Source organism: Harpia harpyja, chromosome W (assembly GCF_026419915.1).
Source record: "Harpia harpyja isolate bHarHar1 chromosome W, bHarHar1 primary haplotype, whole genome shotgun sequence".
Lineage (NCBI taxonomy): Eukaryota > Metazoa > Chordata > Aves > Accipitriformes > Accipitridae > Harpia > Harpia harpyja.
Window position 1 is genome coordinate 1,164,149 of NC_068968.1, and position 20,869 is coordinate 1,185,017.

Sequence of the window (20,869 nt, forward strand, 5' to 3'; positions counted from 1 at the left end):
TGCCTCAGGAGTCTCCGCCCTTCTCGAGCGAGGCTATCATGCAGGCGCAGGTTCAGTGTCCGAGGCGTGGTAAGTCTTGGAGGCGGGTAGCCTTCGACCAGGAGGTGTGTTTTGGTATTATAATGAAGCAAAGTTCGTCTAAAGTTCATGATTTCTTCATCGATGTTATGGTAACAGTTGCAATCCATCCTTTTTGACAGTAGCTATGCGGTTATCTCTAACGGAGCCTTGTACCGCGCGTTCCGTTCTTGGGATCGGCCACTGCGCTCCAAACAGGCCGTTGTCAGATAACGTACTGTTCATGTTCCTGATGACGATGTTGAGACAATGCTGATTTTCTGACCGTACTGTTCATGTTCCTGATGACGATGTTGAGACAATGCTGATTTTCTGACCGACTCCTACAGAGTTGAGGTTGGGGGGGGGGGGGCAGTATTTGAGAGAATTGGCTATTCAACAGGGTGTTTAAAACGCTGCCTTCTCTAGCCTTGACTCAGAGGTATTCACCTCAGGAATGCAATCTAGGCTGTTAGCCAGAGTGCCTTTTCATCTTAAAGGGACCATCATATTGCTCCTGAGAGCTGCCCAGGGGAAAGTAGTCGGGGATGTAATTCTCGTGTTGGGGCAGTTAAGAGAATACCAAGCTGAAAGGGAAGAGAGGAGATTATGCTTTGTGGATAAACCGGAAAAGAAAAAAGTTACCCGAAAGGGGATGTTCGTAGCTTTAGTCCGGTCCAGAGTCCCAAAAGACAAAATCGATGGGAAATCCACCCCCTGTTTATGGGAAAAATATAAGCAATTAAAAGGGAAAAGGAGATCACAAAAGGAAATTAGGATGATGGATAAACTGATTATGCCCTCTGCTCCCCGCTCTTCAATGAAGAAAGGGAGAGTACGCTGGGACCAAAAAATTACCCCGATCTTGCCTCAGTGGCTCACTGGAAAACATACAAAACACCATATGCTGTACATAAAATAATGCCTTTGTTTTATCTCATGCAGAACTGCTATGTGAAGCCTCACACTACTGCTTTCACTTGCTGTGTGCTACTTATCAACAAACATGAAATGTTGGATGCCCCTGCCCATCGGCTGCCACTGAAGCTCATTCCTGTCTGCTACATCACACAAGCAACTGGACTGTGGTGAAATTTGCACCACCATTGTCTTACAGGACATGGGACAAGGGGTGGAATCTTCAGGATATCTTTGGTGGTCCTAGCCCTAATATCATTGCTGTTCTACACTTATTTTCACAACCAGTATTTGTTTTACTTGTCATTATTCTTGTATTATTATTATTCGCAGTGACTGCTTTGTATATAAGAAACTTTCTATTAGCTAAACTGCTTACTAGTAAAATCTGTTACTTATATCTTTAAGAAAGGTCAACTGTATGTGGACCAAGGGGTGGAATTTAGTGATCCTGACTAAGAGACCATTGTACATTGAGGAGTTGGTGATCCACATAACAGTTAACTTGAGTAGGGCCAGGCCTGTGCTGTGCTACACTATACTGCACATCATAGAGCTTGGCCTTCAGGCCTGTGTTATGCTGCACAAATCCCTTGGCCACAGGATAAACTGGTACTGGTGATTACGCCACCTGCATGACCTTGCCTTTATCTAGGAGTGCAGCAAGAAGTTCTCATGAGAATATCCTTTCTCTTTGACAGTGGACATGATGAATAGAGTTGTTTTCTTGTAGTAAATCCTATAATAGCTTGAATGACCAAAAGGGGAGAATCTCTTCTATGGATGGTGTCTGCCCAGCATACTGCGCATGGATCGGAAGCACGTTCGATGCTACACCACATGGGGTTCCCACCACCTAAAGGGACATAGGATTATCTATACTATTCTCTCCATATAGCCTTAGCTCTAATAAATAGCATTTTAGATGATATCCTACAGAGTCTAAGAGCCTTTCTTACTGGGATCATAACGGACCACCATCTCCTCGTGCAAAACAGCCACTATCTTAAAAGAAAGTGGAATCAGTCTGTAGAAATGTCCACTCTAAACATATTAAAACTTCCAATAAAAAATGGAAATTTAACTTCTAGTGGCCATTTCACCTTGTCTGTTTCCCAACTAGAAAACAAAACTCAGTTTTAACTATCCCTTATCTATCCTTCTGACAGAATGTTTTTCAAAATTTATTTATATCATTATAATATAATAATATTTATATTATAAGATGTGTTTCTCAATTTTTAACACATGCCTGTGTATTGGGTCTGCGTGGCAAGGTTTTGGTAGCTGGGGGGCTACAGGGGTAGCTTCTGTGAGAAACTGCTAGAACCTTCCCCTACGTCCAAGAGAGCCAATGCCAGCTGGCTCCAAGACGGACCCACCGTTGGCCAAGGCCAAGCCAATCAGTGACAGTGGTAGCGCCTCTGGGATAACATATTTATGAACAGGGAAAGGTTCCTGCGCAACGGAAAATGCAGCCAGAGAGAGCAGTGAGAACATGTAAGAGAAACAACCCTGCAGACACCAAGGTCAGTGAAGAAGGAGGGAGAAGAGGTGCTCCAGGTACTGGAGCAGAGATTCCCCTGCAGCCCGTGGTGAAGATCATGGTGAGGCAGGCTGTCCCCCTGTAGCCCATGGAGGTCCACGGTGGAGCAGATATCCACCTGCAGCCCATGGAGGACCCCACGCCAGAGCAGGTGGATGCCCGAAGGATGCTGTAACCCTGTGGGAAGCCTGCACTGGAGCAGGCTCCTGGCAGGACCTGTGGACCCATGGAGAGAGGAGCCCACGCTGGAGCAGGTTTGCTGGAAGGATTTGTAACCGTGTGGGTGACCCATGCTGGAGCAGTCTGTTCCTGAAGGACTGCACCCCATGGAAGGGCCCCATGCTGGAGCAGTTTGTGAAGAACTGCAGCCCATGGGAAGGACACACATTGCAGAAGTTCGTGGAGGACTGTCTCCCGTGGGAGAGACCCCACGCTGGAGCAGGGGAAGAGTGTGAGGAGTCCTCCCCCTGAGGAGGAAGGAGCAGCAGAGACAACGTGTCATGAACTGACCACAACCCCCATTCCGTGTCCCCCTGTGCCGCTCAGGGGGAGGAGGTAGAGAAAATTGGGAGTGAAGTTGTGCCCGGGAAGAAGGGAGGGGTGGGGGGAAGGTGTTTTAAGATTTGGTTTTATTTCTCATTATCCTACTCTGATTTGATTGGTAATAAATTAAATTAATTTCCCCAAGTTGAGTCTGTTTTGCCCGTGACGGTAATTGGTGAGTGATCTTTCCCTGTCCTTATCTTGACCCACAAGCCTTTCATTACATTTTCTCTCCCCTGTCCAGCTGAGGAGGGGAGTGACAGAATAGCTTTGGTGAGTACCTGGCATCCAGCCAGGGTCAACCGACCACACCCAGTAATCACCAGGCAGGTCCATAGTGATGAGGCAGGGCTAGGGTCAGTCTGGGAAGTCAGCCCACAGGTCAGGGTCCAGGTCCAGATTAACAGGGCCATGGCCAGGCAGAGGCATGGCTGCGATGCAGAAGGAACTGGACTTCAGGCAGGGCCCAAGCACCAGAGCCTCAGCTGAAAGCGGCTCCCACAGGACAGTGTCCAGGCCCAGCATGGGGCATGGGATATGTTTCCAGCCATCTGGTGGTTGCTTCCACCATTGTAAGCACATGGCACTTGCCTTGGTGAGTTTGTGGGAGTGTGATATAGTCAATCTGCCAGGCTTCCCCATATTTATATTTCAGCCATCGCCCTCCATACCACAGGGGCTTCAACTGCTTGGCTTGTTTAATTGCAGCACATGTTTCACATTCATGGATAACTTGTGCAATAGTATCCATGGTCAAGTCCACCCCTCGATCATGAGCCCATCTATATGTTGCATCTCTTCCCTGATGGCCCGAGGTATCATGGGCCCACAGAGCCATAAATAGTTCACCCTTATGTTGCCAGTCCAGGTCCACCTGAGCCACTTCAGTCTTGGCAGCCTGATCCACCTGTTGGTTGTTTTGATGTTCTTCAGTGGCCTGACTCTTGGGTACATGAGCATCTATGTGACGTATTTTTACAACCAGATTCTCTAGCCGGGACGCAATATCTTGCCACAATGTGGCAGCCCAGATGGGTTTGCCTCTGCACTGCCAGTTGCTCTGCTTCCATTGCTGTAACCACCCCCACAGGGCATTTGCCACCATCCATGAGTCAGTATAGAGATAGAGCACTGGCCACTTTTCTCTTTCAGCAGTGTCTAAAGACAGCTGGATGGCTTTCACCTCTGTAAACTGACTTGATTCACCTTCTCCTTCAGCAGTTTCTGCAACTTGTCATATAGGACTCCATACAGCAGCCTTCCACCTCCAATGCTTTCCCACAATGTGACAGGACCCATCAGTGAACAGGGCATATTGCCTCTCATTTTCTGGCAGTTTATTATACAGTGTGGCCTCTTCAGCATGCGTCACCTTCTCCTCTGGCGACATTCCAAAATCTTTGCCTTCTGGCCAGTCCGTGATCACTTCCACAATTCCTGGGCGACTGGGGTTTCCTATGCGAGCTCATTGCGTGATCAGTGCAATCCACTTACTCCACGTGGCATCAGTTGCCTGATGTGTAGAGGAGACTTTCCCTTTGAACATCCAGCCCAGCACTGGCAGTAGGGGTGCTAAGAGGAGCTGTGTTTCAGTCCCAACCACTTCTGAGGCAGCTTGAACTCCTTCATATGCTGCCAATATCTCTTTTTCAGTTGGAGTATAGTGAGCCTTGGATCCTCGATATCCCAGACTCCAAAACCCTAGGGGTCAGCATAGAATTACCAAGGGAATTTATTCTTTTATTTTAGCTATGCACATAGTAGTGCCCCAGCCTAATGCATGGGGTACCTCGATTAGAGGAAAGCAGGGTTTATGTATGTTACAATACAGTTGTGTAGAGCAATCAAATTTCTCATGTTAAGGTGTGAGCTAATCAGTTACTATTGCTTGCATAATTGGTATGTACTTGTCCCATGCGGGATCAATACATGCTTGTCCTGTGCAAGTGGTACAGACATATGGTCAGTGGTGTGTTAATCCTCACTGTTCTAAACTGATGTCCCATGCAGGTGGTGGTGGGGTTTATCCTGGATTCCGGTCGATTGCAGTTCTGGCTGTGGTTATATGCCTGGTTCCATTGAAGGGTTAATCTTGTATTTTTTGTTGTTGGTATGGGATGTTCTCAGCTGGCAAGAGCTGGCTTAGGTTATGTCTTTCGGTCACGTAGACCCTGAGGTAAAAGCTCATAGTCCCAGGTTGCGTTCATTCTTCTAAGCAAGTCGTATTGCAGTTAGCATCTTGTTTTTCACAGGGGAAAGAATCAGAAGGCAATCACTCACAACCTCCCATAAGCAGGCTGATGCCCAGCCAGTCTCTGACCAACAGCTACCTTAGAATACAACACCCCTGACATTGTTTTGTTGCTGCTGTGGTTTGTTTGTTTCTTTGGTTTTCTTTTTTTTTTTAATTGAGCTTGAGGTTATTGGTATGGAATACCCCTTTGGCCAATTCAGGTGAGCTGTCACAGCTGTGTCCTCTCCTAACCTCTTGCCCACCCCCAGCCCACTCACTGGGGGCAGGGGAGCAGGGTGGGTAAAGTGAGAAACAGAGAAAGCTTTGACCCTGTGTAAGGACTATTCAGTAATAGCCAAAACACTGGTGTGTTATCAACAGTGTTTTAGCCATAAATCCAAAACACAGCACCATACAGGCTGCTATGAAGAAAGTTAACTCCATCCCAGCCAGACCCAGTACATGCTGTTCCTATTTGAATACTGCTTAGGGCTCTCACTGTCTGGTAGCTTTGCCCTGCCAGCACAGCACAACACAGCCTGTATACCTCCAGATCTCCCTGTGAGAAAAGGAGCTCACCGCGCTCAGCACCTGCTCCAGCCCCACGCCGCAACCAGGAGCTGCGAAAGCAGCTAGTGGTGGATAACAGCCACCCTGCCCCACCCTTCACCCCTCCTTCGCTATAACCCACCCTTCGCAGCAGGTGTGTGCTAAGAGAAGGGCGCAGAGGAGTTAAGGCCCTCGCGCATGCGCGCCTCGGCTGCAGAAGCCTCGGTTGCGCCTGCGTGCGCATCGTGGGCAAGATGGTGGTGGGGACATTAGTCCGAGGAAGTGAGTGAGGGGGTGCGTTTGGGTGGTTGGGTTCGTGCGTCTTTGTTCGGGTGTGTCTGAGGGATGTTACTGCCAGGTAGGGGTTGAGCCCATGTAGAAGCTGGTGAGATGGTCGGGGCTGCCTGGAGCCTGCTGGAGGGACGAGGAGCTGGGGAGACAGGTCAGGGACCAGCCTTCGCCGATGAGGGAGAGGGGTGGCTGCTGGGCCCTTGCTCCTTATGCGCGACCGGGCCCCCCGGCTGAGGGGTGCCGCCTTTGGCTTTGTGGGTCTGTGGCGGTGGGAGGAATCGGAGGAATCGTGGCGGCGGCGCTGCTGCTGCTGCAGCTACTGGGTGGGGAGAGTGCGTCAGGCAGGTGAGTGACCGTCGGTGGAAGAGATGGCCCCTGATGGACACTGCCCGCTTCCCCGGGCAGCAGTCCTTCCCCCTTCATTCTTGCAAGCAGTACCCGCCAGTGGCAGCCCCCTTCCCTTCCCTCCACACCCCCACACCCCCCCCCCCTCCCCCCGGCCCTGTCTCCGCTTCGGCCGGCCCTAGCTTCGGATTTATATTATGACTCCTTCCCGGGTGCACTGGCTGACATCACAGTAGTTATTCACTAAATGGCCCCTTCAGAAAATGGGCGGGCGAGCGAGCTCGTTACTGCGAGGCAGGATGGGGGAAGGATGAGTTTGAACCAGGCATCAGTCTGGCAAAGACTTGTGTGTGCTTTTTCCTGAGGCTGCCTGCTCCTGTCCCTTGCCTTCTGTTTTTCTGTGGTCTGGCTAGATTGTCATTGTTCTGGGATAGGGGCTGTCTCCTGTGGGCGCTGCCCCTCACGCAGTAGGAGTCTGATCTTGTAGGTGTTAAATAATAAAGCTATTGCTAGCTTTTTAGCTGTAAAATGTGAGTTGACTTTATTCGATCCTTTTATACTTTAAAATCGGACTAGAAGTTTGCAGATATTTGATAACTAAGATACTGCTGGAATACAAAGGCAATAGTAGTAAGGCACACAAACTAGCTGCTTCTGTGAAAAGATATTTATATTTGAAGTCCTTCACCTGCAAAACCTTTCTGTAACTGTTAGATTAGTCTTTGACTTCAAAGCTCTCTGTTAGTAGGGGTTATTTCTTCTGTTATGTTTTCTTCCTATTCTCTTGTAATGAGGGGTGGATCTGTACAAGTGTGTCTGACTACACCCTCAGTTTCTGAAGTAATTCTTGCCTCAAGTGCCATTTATAGCTTCAGAAGTGATTGAATGTAAAGCAAAATAATTCAGAATTCTATAAAAGTCAGTTTCATTGTGCAGCTATAGGGGAAGGGAGAAGTGAAGATGCAAGTGTACTAAACTACATAACTGACTTGTCCTCCTGCCCCCAATAATAATTATGACCTCTATGATAGATAGTGGCTTGTAAAACTGGGAAGACAGGCCTATTGGTAAAACTGTGGAAAAAAAAACTTTTAACTTTCCTAAAAATAAAACTTCTGCAGAAATTTTGATTTCATGTGTTGGCTCTACCAACTACTAATCAACAGAAGAAGATTTCTGTGTACCAGTGGAGAAGCACGTATTTGAAAGCTTTGCTTCAGGAGGTTATGTCTGAATTGATATCACTACTAGAAATAACGCTTTGGTAAGTTAGGACTACTGCAAGGATTGATTAAGATTGTCACTAATTGAAATGACGAAGAAACAGAACTCTTTCTCCTATTGTCTTCAGATGCTGTAATCTTATTTTTAAACTGTTTGACAAAAATTGTATGCCAAATGGTTTTATCCAATCCTAAGTGCTCAAGAAGTATTAGTCTTGTTAAAGTGAATGTTATGAGGTGGTTGTAATGCTTCAACTTCCTTGTTATGATGAAGGCTATAGAATATTTCTGCTCAATGAAAAGGACTTTGCAATTACAAGTGCTTACTCTACTTGGATGGTTTCGGTTCCAAAATATAAATTGGTTACTTGGTAAAAAGTATTTATACTTAGTGGTATAATTGGGGGGGGGGAATGAACTAAACTCAGGAAATCCAAATGGTGGCATAGATGATGATTGATTTTTATTTCTGTAACAGTACAGTAGCACTGTGGAGCATAAGAATGTATCTTAGCAAATGTAATGAAATACACGCTCGCGTGTGTGAAGTTTTGATACCTAGATATCTGTTGCACAATACTTGTCAAGTAACTAAGATAACAAAGTTTCCTTAGAATGTCAAACTAACACCCTCAAGGATGTGCTGTGCTACCATGTGCACAAAACTTTAGATACTGTTCTGGTCAGTACTAGTACTAAACTAATAGCTGTTAGCCCAAGTGAACACCTGTATCTTGCACTTATAGTACCTTATGGATGCTTTCAAAAGATTTTTTTTTTAATATATATACACAAATATGCATTTGTATATACTTTTTTACTTTTGTAAAGACTTCTAGGTTACTTCTAGAGCCTTCTTATATCTACTTAATCTTTTGGGTGAGGGAGTTGTGTCCTTCCATGATCATATCAATACTAAATACAAATTTTTTAAATCCTATAATGATCAAGTGGGGGAAAAAACCTAGATCTGGTTAACTTTATTTTGGCTAGACTGAAAATTCTTACTTTGAGTAAAACCAAAATAGTTTGGATTGTTTTATTAGTTAACTTGTCCTGTTTGTTTCAGGCAGCTTGGTAACAATAGAACTATTCATACAGGTGTTATGTGCTTTTTGAAATACTTTATGGTAGCAAGTTGTTATGAAGTATCATGACTGGCATGCGAGAGCATACAATTGGTTTAGTATAGTGTGCAAGTTACTGTTTTTCACCACTGCTATAGAATTTTTCATAGCATTATATGGTAGAAATTAACGAATTCCAGGAAACTCTCTTACCCCATCTGAAACTGAGGCCTTGCCATTCTCCTTTGAGTTGTCCCAATTTAATTTGGACAGTAGAAAGCAATGTCTCTCTTCTGTTTCAAACTACCATGTTTTCACAGTGTATTTCTAGTAGTTTGTATGACAATGATTGAATGAGTAATGAATGAATGGACTGAAATTAGATAGATAAACAACGTGGCAAGTAAAACACATCACTAATCTCATTTTAATGAGGATATCAGTATTTTGAATGGTAAAATCCTGTGATGCACCTGAATTTAGCTTTTAATGAAGTCTCTATTGTAGGTTTAAAAAAGGCAACCTGACCTTACTAAATGAATGTAGGATGACTCAGCTTGGAAATGACAATCCAGTAATTGTAACTAATCTTTAAATGGATCTTCTAGTAGTTTGCTGTTTGAATTCATATTATCTTCATTTATTACCAATAATAGGAAAGCAAAAGCACTGTATAAACTTAGCTTTGACCCCTGATTCACATACTCAACTTCTGGTGTTCTGCTATTTAATACCCCACGCTGCTGGGTTTTTGGTCCTAATTAATTTGGATTATGACTATAAATACCAGTTTACTAAAATAGTGTTAAAAACCTGTGATAGTGACTTCAATAGCAACTGATGCTGTGCTGTTGTAGAATTCTATTTTAATTGTTGGATGGTAATAAGTCAGTTTTAGTTGAAAGCTTGCATCAGGTGTAGCTGGAGGATGAAGCCACTAAGCAATAAGCATTCACTCAGTGTCAGAGGCCTATATTGAGTGGGGGGTGCTATTTTCTGTTAAAGCTTATGGGAGAGGTAGGCAGTCGGAAAATTTAAAGAACAGTACTTGCTTTCTTATCTGCATGTGCTACTATAATAGTACCTCTGATACTATTTGCTGGACATAGTCACAAGGCTAGTCTATGCTAATTTGACTTGACAGTCAAAGATTAATAGGGTTCTATGAGTATGTTTGTCTTCATTAGAGGATGATTGTTTAATGTTAATTATTGCTAGTGGAAGTAAGAAAGTTCAAAAGTATGAACGCTTTGAGACTAGAGATAATTTATTTTTGCCTTTGTCGTGGATTTTCAGAAGGTGAGGAGTAAAATTCAGTATACAAGAACATATTTTTGAACTAGTTAATATAGTTGTATTAGAGCATGAATAGTTTGACTCCTATTGTAACAGTAAGGTAAAACGCTAAAGTTTGAGGCTAAATAGCATTTTGAAGTATTGTTCATAAGTGTAATGCTATTTTTTTTAGGGATGCCTTTTAATCTCAAATTGATAGAACTATTAATCTCTAATAGAAGAATAGGCTTTACTTAGGTGGACTTGATAATTCAGCTTAAAAAGGATTTAGGTTTATGTGAAATAGGACAACAATGCTTCTGTTAATGCTGTGAGTTTATTATTTTTTTTTTCCCCTAAGATATGAACTCTTTATTCTTATCCTGTAGTAGAATGCCAGTGGCACAATAAAACATCACTCAAGGCTTAGTTCACGAGATTAAATCGTTTGTGTGAAAGTTGCACGCTTTCTGGAAAGCAGAGATCAATAAAATCTTTATTTGTGCAGTTAATGCTATGAGTGTTGCTTCCTTCAAATAGATTCTGAAAGGTGCTGAGTTTCACAAAACTTAATTTGGCTGTTAGCAGATTGGCCTTTTTGTAGTAACTGGTGTGTGGAGCAGACTGGAAGGAAACTAGAACTTCTCATTGTTGTATGACAGGAATGCAAAGAAACCCTGAAAGCATAAATTGTGAGTTGACTCTCCCTTTATTAATGGAAAAGGTTCTTGGGGTCACACAAGCTTCCCCCCCCCCCCCCCAAACCCCTGCTGTGGTGATCCCACATAGCTGATGCCCTTTAAGAGTGTTTAAACTAAGCAATGTTTTTCTTGGTCATGTATATAAATAAAAATATACATGAGAGCCTGGTGTGTTTAAATTTTATATAGAAATTTAGTTACCTTGCACATGTTGTCATCAGCTCCCCCCCCCCTTTCAGTTAAGTTGGTCATATAAAGTTTTATGACTTCATCATGTTTGGCTGCTATTTCTTGGAGTAAGATTTTTCAGCTTTTTTGTTTATACTGTAAATTGAATTAAATTGATCAATAACAAGTATTTCCCTCAAGCACACCCCCCCAATTAGTTTTGTTACAGGCTCTACTGGAGTTTGCATTTATATTGCAAACTTACTGTTTAGGTAGTGGGATGACTTTTATCAAATAAAATTATTTGAATGCCTGAGTAAGTGTGTCAGGATGGGACTTGCAGCTATTAGATTGAAATTGATTCCTCTTCCTCGTTTTGGTTTATCTCATTTATGAGTTTCTTTTTTTGCTATACAGTTGAGAACTGATTTCTGGGAATATGGGAAGATAAGTATTAGAGGAAATAAATATGTTGTGGACTGAGGCTCTCTGGTTATGTAAACAAGAACTGAGGTTCAAGCATGGTGGTGAAATCAAAAGTACCGTAATATTAAACGTATCCCTATAGCTTTAGTAGAAACCTGTTTGGTCACAGACTTTGTGTTCTGGTGTATATACCTGAACAGATCTTGATCCATATTGCCACTTCTGTTATGCTTGGAGAAATAGTAATCTTGAGTCATAGGGTCAAATTGTTATATGTGAGAACTATTACTAGGAGTCTGCCTATCTTAGTAGCTTTATGTAAAATGGCTTTGTATTGTAATTATTTCCACAAAACTGTAGGTTATTAATAAAAACAAGGAAACGTGGCACATAGTGAGCAGAGATATTTTGTTGCAAAGAGGGTTTCTTGTTTGTGTTTTTATGAGGTTTTTCATAACTAGTCTTCATAAAAAATGTGCAGCCTTCTCTGTTTAGGATAATTGATAATTTTCTTCTCTATAATATACCAATTATAGCTATGGTTGTCCTGTCTGTTATAAGAAGCTGTTACTGCACTGTGGGTGTAAGAAGGTTCTTGCTCACAATGTCTTATCTTGCAGCTGTTATTTGCTCTTGGAACAGACTGATTTGCCAACCTTGTGCTGTTTGATATGAATACTGTTACCTTTCATGCCACTTGTGCTTGGATTTGGAGGAGAATCTAAGGAAAGCTGTTGATGGTTAAAGGAGTAGTTATATGCTGTAATTAACAGAAACAGAGTAGTGTGCTGCAGAACAAGCTATATTGAAAAGTTGAGGGGAGTGAATATCTGTACTTATATCAGTGGTTTCTTGGTTTTGGGGTTTTAGTTATTCCTTCTTCAAGGTAGACTCAAAGGCTGAACTTACTACTGCTCCTTTATAATAGCATATACTCTTACAGTTTGCAAGAGGACTATATATTGAAATGACTCTGTTCACATATGCGAATTCTGTGTTGCAAAATTGGATAATCTTTTTCCATGGATATTCTGTACTTTTTTATATATAAACTACTTGCATATTAAATGCAAATTCTAGGAAGTCCTTATTGTGTATTTAACACTAATGTACCTTTCTTTGTTTGGACATGTGTGAGAGTATATGAACAATGTCTTGGGAAATAAATTTACTGTGGTGATCCCCACTTAGTTGCCTTGGAATTCAGTATTTCAGAGACAAGACTCATAGTTCCTAACTTCTAAAAGAAATTTTATTTGCACATAACAGTACTGTCCTGGACTGTAGTAACTTTCTTATTCTAGGAATGAAGCTTTTCTGAGGGCTATGGTATAAGAATTTGAGCAGGTTATGTTCATGTTGTACAAGAATCAATCGTGACTTGTTATCCTAATAGATACTTTAATGATCAAGGTTTCTTCCAATAGTGTGGAATAACAGCTTTTATTTGAATAACTGCTGTTAGACTGCTTGAAATACAGAAACATTTTTTGCATTTAAAAAAAACCCCAACCCTTCTAGAATAAAAAAAAAGCATATTTCTGATTTATGTAATAATGCAATCCATTCCTTGCTGACTTGAACCATCTGAAAAAAGAATATTAGAAAGCATAATTTTTAACTGTAGCAGTGTTAATCGGCACTTCTATTGGCAAGTTACCTCCATTGCTTTGCGTATGTATAACGTCCCTTGGAATAGGGTAAGACTTGTTCAACTGTGAAACAAGACATACCTTCTGAAAATGGAGCAAAATAGTTTAATCAAGTTCAAAATCTTCTGTTTAGTGTGTACGGTATCTGAATAAAAACAGAGTTAACCAGTGGCTCCTTGGAGACCAGTTATAGCAGGGCTCTCTTAAAGGATTTAAATTCTGATATGTCTTGCACAGAATTTCCCCTTTGCCTCAAGTTGCTAGCATATCAATATAATATTGTTGATGTTTATTTGTCTTGGTTTATGCTAATCAGAATAAATCTCTTCTGTAGTTTCCAAAACCCCGTATCAGTATCAGATGCATTTTGAAAATTAAACGTTTTTTTGTTTTTGCAAAATTTTTTGGTCCTCACGTTGGTGTTGATGGCTGCAAAGGTGTAGGGGAAGTCACAAATTTGAATCACTAGCAGTTATAAACTATTCAGTAAAATTTCATAGAATCATAGAGGTTGGAAAAGACCCTTAAGATCATCGAGTCCAACCGCTAACCTAACACTACCCAGTCCACCACTAAACCATGTCCCTAAGCGCCATGTCTACACATCTTTTAAATACCTCCAGGGATGGTGACTCCACCACTTCCCTGGGCAGCCTGTTCCAATGCTTGCCAACCCTTTTGGTGAAGAAATTTTTCCTAATATCCAATCTAAACCTCCCCTGGCGCAACTTGAGGCTGTTTCCTCTTGTCCTATCACTTGTTACTTGGGAGAAGAGACCGAGACCCACCTTGCTACAACCTCCTTTCAGATAGTTGTAGAGAGCGATAAGGTCTCCCCTCAGCTTCCTTTTCTCCAGACTAAACAACCCCAGTTCCCTCAGCTGCTCCTCATAAGACTTGTGCTCTAGGCCCTTCATAGATGTGTAGTCAGCATGCAGTTTTCCTGCTAACAGATGTATTAATCATTAAATATAATGATTAATGTCAGATTTTTGGATTAACTTTTGTTTTAGAAGTGTTCTTGCTTTCTTAAGCTTATTCCTTTACTATGAAATGGTTCCTTGGATGATCTGGGTCTCACTCCACTGGACCCAGTATAGACCCCTGGGGTACACCACTAGTTACTGGCCTCTAACTGGACTTTGTGCCACTGACCACCACTCTCTGGGCCCAGCTGTTCAGTCAGTTTTGAACTCACCTGCTCATCCAGCCCATACATCAGCAGCTTGTCTATGAGAATGTTATGGGAGACAGTGTCAAACACCTTACACATGTCAAGGTAGATGATACCCACTGCTCTCTCCTGATCTACTAAGTCAGTCACTTCATCATAGAAATTTGTGAATCCTTAGTCCTCCCCTTGGCGAATCCTTGGAGACTATTCCCAATCCTCCTCTTGTCCTTCATGTGCCTGGAAATGTTTCCCAGGATTAGCTGCTTGATCACCTTCCCAGGGATTGAAGTGAGGCTGACTGGACTGTAGTTCCCCAAGTCCTTCTTGAAGATAGGAGGGACATTTGTTTTCCTCCAGTCTTTGGGCATTTTTCCCAATCGCCATGATTGATCAAAGATTATTGAGAGTGGCCTTGCAATGACATCAGCCAGCTCCCCCAGCACTTGTGGGTGCATCCTATCAGGGCCCATGGACTTATGTATGTCCAATTTGCTTAAGTATTCCCTGACCTGAACTTCTTCCACCAAGGGTACATCTTCCTTGCTCTATGTTTTTTCTCTGGGACCTGGGATTCCTGAAGGCCAGTCTTGCTAGTAAAGACTGAGGGAAAGAAGGCATTCAGTACCTCAGCCTTTTCCATGTCCTGTGTAACCAGATCCCCCATCTCATTCAGCAGTGGGCCCATATTTTCCCTAGCCTTCCTTTTGTCACCCATGTACTTATAGGAGCCTTTCTTGATGTCCCTCATCAGATTGAACTCCAAGTGGGCTTTGGCTTTCCTAACCATGTCTCTGCATGCTCAGACAGTGCCTCTATATTCCCTTGTATTGGGTTTATGCAGCAAGGTTTTGGTGTGGGGGGGTGGCAGGCGTGGCCTCTGTGAGAAGAGACCACAGGCTGCCCCTGTGCCAGACAGAGCCAGAACAGACCTGCCACTTGCCAAAGCTCAGCCAATCAATGAAGCTGATGGCACCTCTGTGATAACCTATTTAACAGAGGATAAAACCCGCTGCATAGCAGGTGAGAAATAAGTGAGAAAAAAGTGTATTAAAAAAACCCCAAAACCAAAAAACCTGCAGACACAAAGGTCAGTGAAGAATGCCAGGGGAAGAGATATCAACAGTGCAGCCCATGGAAGACCCCAGCCAGAGCAGGTGGATATGCCCTGAAGGAAGCTATAGCCCATGGGAGGGATTCCATGCTGGAGCAGGGGAAAAGGGTGACAAGGAAGGAGCAGCAGAGAGGAACTATTATGAACTGACCACAACCTCCCCCCCCTTCCACCTTGTGCTGCTCAGGGTGGTGGGGACAGGAAGGAGGTGGAGGAGTCGGGAATGAAGTTGAGCATGGGAAGAAGGAGGTAGGTAGGAGGAAGGTGTTTTTAGTTTTTGTTTCTTACTATCCTACTCAAATGTAATTTATTGCCAATTAAAATTAATTTTCCTCATGTCAAGTCTGTTTTGTCCATGATGGTAATTGGTAAGTGATTTCCCTGTCTTTATCTTGACCCACAAGTTCTTCTATCTTATTTTCTCCTCTCATCCTATTGAGGAGGAATGAGATTGCAGCTGGGTGGGGGTATGACAGCCAGCCAAGGTCAACCCACCACATCCTCCCACATTACCTGTCCCTGATTCCACCCTCTGTATACTTCCTTTTCATGTTTGAGTTTTGCCAGAAGTTCCTTGTTCATCCATGCAGGCCTCCTGGCATTTTTGCCTAACTTTGTATTCATTGGGATGGACCACTCTTGAGCTTGGAGGAGGTGATCCTTGAATATTAACCAGATTTCTTGGGCCCCCTCTTCCCTCCAGGGCCTTATCCCATGGGACTCTTCCAAGCAAATCCTCGGAGAGGCCAAAGTCTGCTCTCCTCAAGTCCAGGGTTGTGAGCTTGCTTTTCACCCTCCTCCCTGCCCCTTGGGATCCTGAATTCCACCATCTCATGGTGTCCTGGTTTAACCCTGTGTGGTGGGTTGACCCTGGCTGGATGCCAGGTGCCTACCAAAGCTGTTCTATCACTCCTCCTCCTCAACTGGACAGGGGAGAGAAAATATAACAAAAGGCTTGTGGGTTGAGATAAGGACAGGAGAGATCACTCACCAATTACCATCAGGGGCAAAACAGACTCAGCTTGGGGAAAATTAACTCAATTTATTACCAATCAACCAGAGTAGGATAATGAGAAATAAAACCAAATCTCAGAACACCTTCCCTCCACCCCTCCCTTCTTCCCAGGCACAACTTCACTCCTGGATTCTCTACCAACCCCCCCGGGGGATGGGGAATGGGGTTTACGGTCAGTTCATCACAGGTTATTTTCTGCTGCTTCTTCCTCCTCAGGGGGAGGACTCATCACACTCTTCCTCTGCTCCAGCGTGGGGTCCTTCCCACGGGAGACAGTCCTCCATGAACTTCTCCAACGTGGGTCCTTCCCACGAGCTGCAGTTCTTCACGAACTGCTCCAGCATGGGTCCCTTCCATGGCGTGCAGTCCTTCAGGCACAGACTGCTCCAGCGTGGGTCCCCCACGGGGTCACAAGTCCTGCCAGAAAACCTGCTCCGTGGGCTCCTCTCTCCACAGATCTGCAGGTCCTGCCAGGAGCCTGCTCCAGCGCGGGGTTCCCACGGGGTCACAGCCTCCTTCGGGAACCCACCTGCTCCGGCGTGGGGTCCTCCACGGGCTGCAGGTGGATATCTGCTCCACCGTGGACCTCCATGGGCTGCAGGGGGACAGCCTGCCTCACCACGGGCTGCAGGGGAATCTCTGCTCCGGCGCCTGGAGCACCTCCTCCCCTTCCTTCTTCACTGACCTTGGTGTCTGCAGGGTTGTTTCTCTTACATGTTCTCACTCCTCTCTATGGTTGCCGTTTCCATCCCAGCAACTTTTTTTCCTTCTTAAAAATGTTATCACAGAGGCGTTACCACTATCGCTGATTGGCTCGGCCTTGGCCGGCGGTGGGTCTGTCTTAGAGCCGGCTGGTGTTGGCTCTCTTGGACGCAGGGGAAGCTTCCAGCAGCTTCTTACAGAAGCCACCCCTGTAACCCCCCCCACTACCAAAACCTTGCCACACAAAGCCAATACACCCTAGCTAGTAACTAAGCACCACACAGCTGCTCACTCACTTCCCCCCCCTCCAGTGGGCTGGGGGAGAGAATCGGGAAAAGAAGTAAAACTCGTGGGTTGAGATAAGAACAGTTTAATAGAACAGAAAGGAAGAAGCTAATAATGATAATAATAAAAGGATTGGAATATACAAGTGATGCACAATGCAGTTGCTCACTACTTGCCAACTGATGCCCAGTTAGTTCCTGAGCAGCTGTGCCCCCCAGGCCAACTCTCCCCAGTTTATATATTGGACATGATGTCACATGGTATGGAATACCCCTTTGGCCAGTTTGGGTCAGGTGCCCTGGCTGTGTCCCCTCCCAGCTTCTTGTGCCCCTCTAGCCTTCTTGCTGGCTGGGCATGAGAAGCTGAAAAATCCTTGACTCTAGTCTAAACACTACTTAGCAACAACTGAAAACATCAGTGTGTTATCAACATTATTCTCATACTGAATCCGAGGCATAACACTATACCAGCTACTAGAAAGAAAATTAACTCTATCCTAGCTGAAACCAGGACACATGGTTGCTGCACCCAAGGCTGCCTTTGACCTTCACATTCCTAACAAGCTCCTTGTTGGTGAGTGAAGTCCAGCATAGCACCTCTCCTTATTGGCTCCTCTATCACTTGGAGGAGGAAGTTATCATTAATGCACTCCAGGAACCTCCTGGATTGCTTATGCCCTGCTGTGTTGTCCCTCCAGCAGATATTGGGGTGGTTGAAGTTCCCCATGAGGACCAGGGCTTGTGAATGTGAGGCTGCTCCTATCTGTCTATAGAGGGCCTCATCTGCTCGGTCTTCCTGGTCAGGTGGCCTGTAGCAGACCTCCACTGTAATGTTACTTGTCCCTGCCCTTCCTTTCATCCTGACCCATAGGCTCTTGGTCAGCCCCTCATCCATCCCCAGGCAGAGCTCCATGCAGGACCAGGGCCTGCAAATGCAAGGCTGTTCCTATCTGTCTGTAGAGGGCTTCATCCATTTGTTCTTTCTGAGAAGGAAGCCCATAGCAGACACCCACTATAATGTCACCCACATTGGTCTGCTCTTTAATCCTTATTTATAAGCTCTCAATTGGCTCCTCATCCATCCCCAGGCAGAGCTTGATGCATACCAGCTGTTGTCTCACAAAGGACAACTTCCTCCTCCTCATCTTCCCATCCTGTCCATCCTAAAAAGCTTGTATCCCTCTGTTGCAGCACTCCAGTCACAGGAATAGACCACTACACATCTGTGAGGGTGCTTTGTGCTCACTGGGAGCACCAGTCCATTCTCCAGGAGTGCAATCCTGCACCAGCTCATCTCTACTATCACAGAAGGCAACTAATGATGAAGCAAATTCTGTATTGGTCCTGAGAGAAGAGCTGGAAGACTTTCCTGACCTTAACAAGCAATCGACTGAATCTTTGTAGTGTGAGACTTGATTATAGTCATTGCAACTTTTTATGTGTACACATGTTGCAAGGAATTGCAGTTCTTGAAGGATTAAAGGAAGAAATAAATTTTTTGTTCAAAGCAAAGACTGACAAATGGACGCTCTATCATTTCAGTGGAATGATTACCTTTTTCTTGATAATCTTTCCAAAGCAGTGTAAAGTTTTGGGATGCTCATAAGTTTCCTATAAAGCTCAAACAATTAGGTCGCATGCATTCTTTTTTTTTTTTAGCAGTGACTTCTTTCAACCTCAATTTACCAAGGAACTGAATCTGATCATCTATTTGTATGTGCAGTCATCCATTTGTCATGTATATATGTGAATACTGTAACTTATGTCTGATGTTAAATATTAAGAATAAGCAAAATATGGCTTTGTCCTGTAACTCAGGCCACTAGGTATTCTATGCATGTGCTCAGTTTCTTCTACTGAGTGACTGATTCAGTCTCTGAGCAGCTTAAGGACAATATTCTAAGATGAAATTATTTGATTAGAAAAGATAATTCTAGTGGAAATTAAGCAGATCCAGAGCTTGGCAGTCTCTGGGAAACATTGAAAAAGAATATCAATTTCTTGGTCTAATATGAGCATATGTTGTCACTTAATGCTACAGGGACAGGCAGGTTCTAGGGATTATTAGCTTATTGTTACACAGAATTTCTAGCAATTAGCGTAGCTTTCAGTTAAATAGAATTTCTAGTAATCGGTGTAGCTTTCTTACTATCTAGAGTTTTTAGTTACCTGGACTTTTAAGTCACCAGATTGGGTCAAATTCTTAATAATCAGCATGTGATACAATAATAATAATAATCTAGATTCAGACTTTACCTAAAAGAACATGAGTCACTCAATCCTTGGAGGAAGACAATGGTGGAGGTATCCCTGACCACCGGGGGATCATGGGTTTTGCCATCCAGCAGCAGTTCTGGTCTAAGTCCCTTAGGACTTGCAGCTGCTTGATTTTATAGTCAAGATCTCATGTGCTGTTATGCTTCCCTGTTCCTTATCAGGTAGCACCACTTCCTGGCAACAGTGCTTGGTGGGCAAATAGTCTTGTCTTAATGCTGATAGGGTGTTTATCTGTTCTATAACGGGGGTCATCACATCCTGGTGACAACCACAGTGTTGAAATGGGGAAGAGAGAAGGGGGTGATATGTGATCAGCATGCTTACATATTATGGCTGTTCGTCTTAGAAAATGGCACTGGTTATGCTAACCATGCTACCAGGGGTCAGGAGCAGGGGGTACTGGTCATATGTGCATTAACAGAAATAATATTCTGTATTCTGTAATGTGTGCATAGTAGGTGTATTCAGACTGGCAACAGATTTTAGATGGCTTAAGTAATTAGTGGTGTGTCCTTTTCATAGCATTGTAATATTGGTTGAGATTAACACAGCCTTGTTATTCTGTGTCTTTGCACAGAGTTATTCAGATGCAACTAGTGCTTTAACTTTTCTAGCCTCGTTTGCATTAACTTTCAGGCAGAGGTATACCCTTGGGTCCTGCTTTTCACTGTTGGCGGCCGAGTGGTGTGGGTTTACTTTTGTACTTTTTTTTTTCCCCTTAACTCTGTGGATGAATCTGCGTTAAAGAGGAATGCGGTAGCCACTCAGGAGAAGCGCCCCACCCCCCCCGACAATGCTGTCCAGTCCGCACGGCTGCTTGTTAGTCCCTCTAAAGCATTTAATGTCGGCGATGCGTGCTGTGTTTGGCAGGGCTGCTCCCGGTGCCGAGAGCGGCAGCTCGCCGTCGTTTCAGTAAGTGTTAAATGCGGCGAAACGTACGTTTTCAGGAAGCAGCTCTCGCCGGAGCCCTCCTGCCTAGAGCGATGGCCCGGAGTACGCAACTGTTTTCCGCAGGGGGGGAAGGACGGGACGGACGACAATCTCCGGGGCGCGCCGCCGTATTGGCTGTGCGGCGGCGCCGGGCGGCACGTGACTGGGGGGCCGTATTGGTCGCGGCACTAGCGCAGCCACTGGGCGTGGGTGGGGTTGCCGGTAGCGGGATTGAAGCACAAGCGGTTGCGGAGATGGGGTGAGTGAATGAGTGCGTGCGGTGGCACAGGGTTGCTGGATCCTGGTGGCCTTGCTGCGGGGGGAACCGAGGATGGCTCCCTGTGGTGCTCAGCCGCGCCTGTGACGGAGGTAGTGGCGTCGG

At 44.4% G+C, this 20,869-nt stretch overlaps 1 protein-coding gene across 4 annotated transcripts in view; it reads left to right on the top strand.

Annotated features, from left to right (window-relative positions):
- The first annotated feature begins 6,059 nt into the window (after positions 1-6,059).
- The window catches only part of LOC128136137 (adenomatous polyposis coli protein-like), a 151,108-nt gene continuing 136,298 nt past the window's right edge, over positions 6,060-20,869 (top strand). Inside the window, exon 1 of one of the 4 annotated variants that reach the window (XM_052775301.1) lies at positions 6,060-6,128. The gene's annotated coding sequence lies outside the window, so the exon portion shown is untranslated. Of the gene's footprint in view, positions 6,129-20,645; positions 20,747-20,869 lie in introns of those variants that run through there. The other 3 variants (XM_052775300.1, XM_052775302.1, XM_052775299.1) reach the window with 3 other exon arrangements.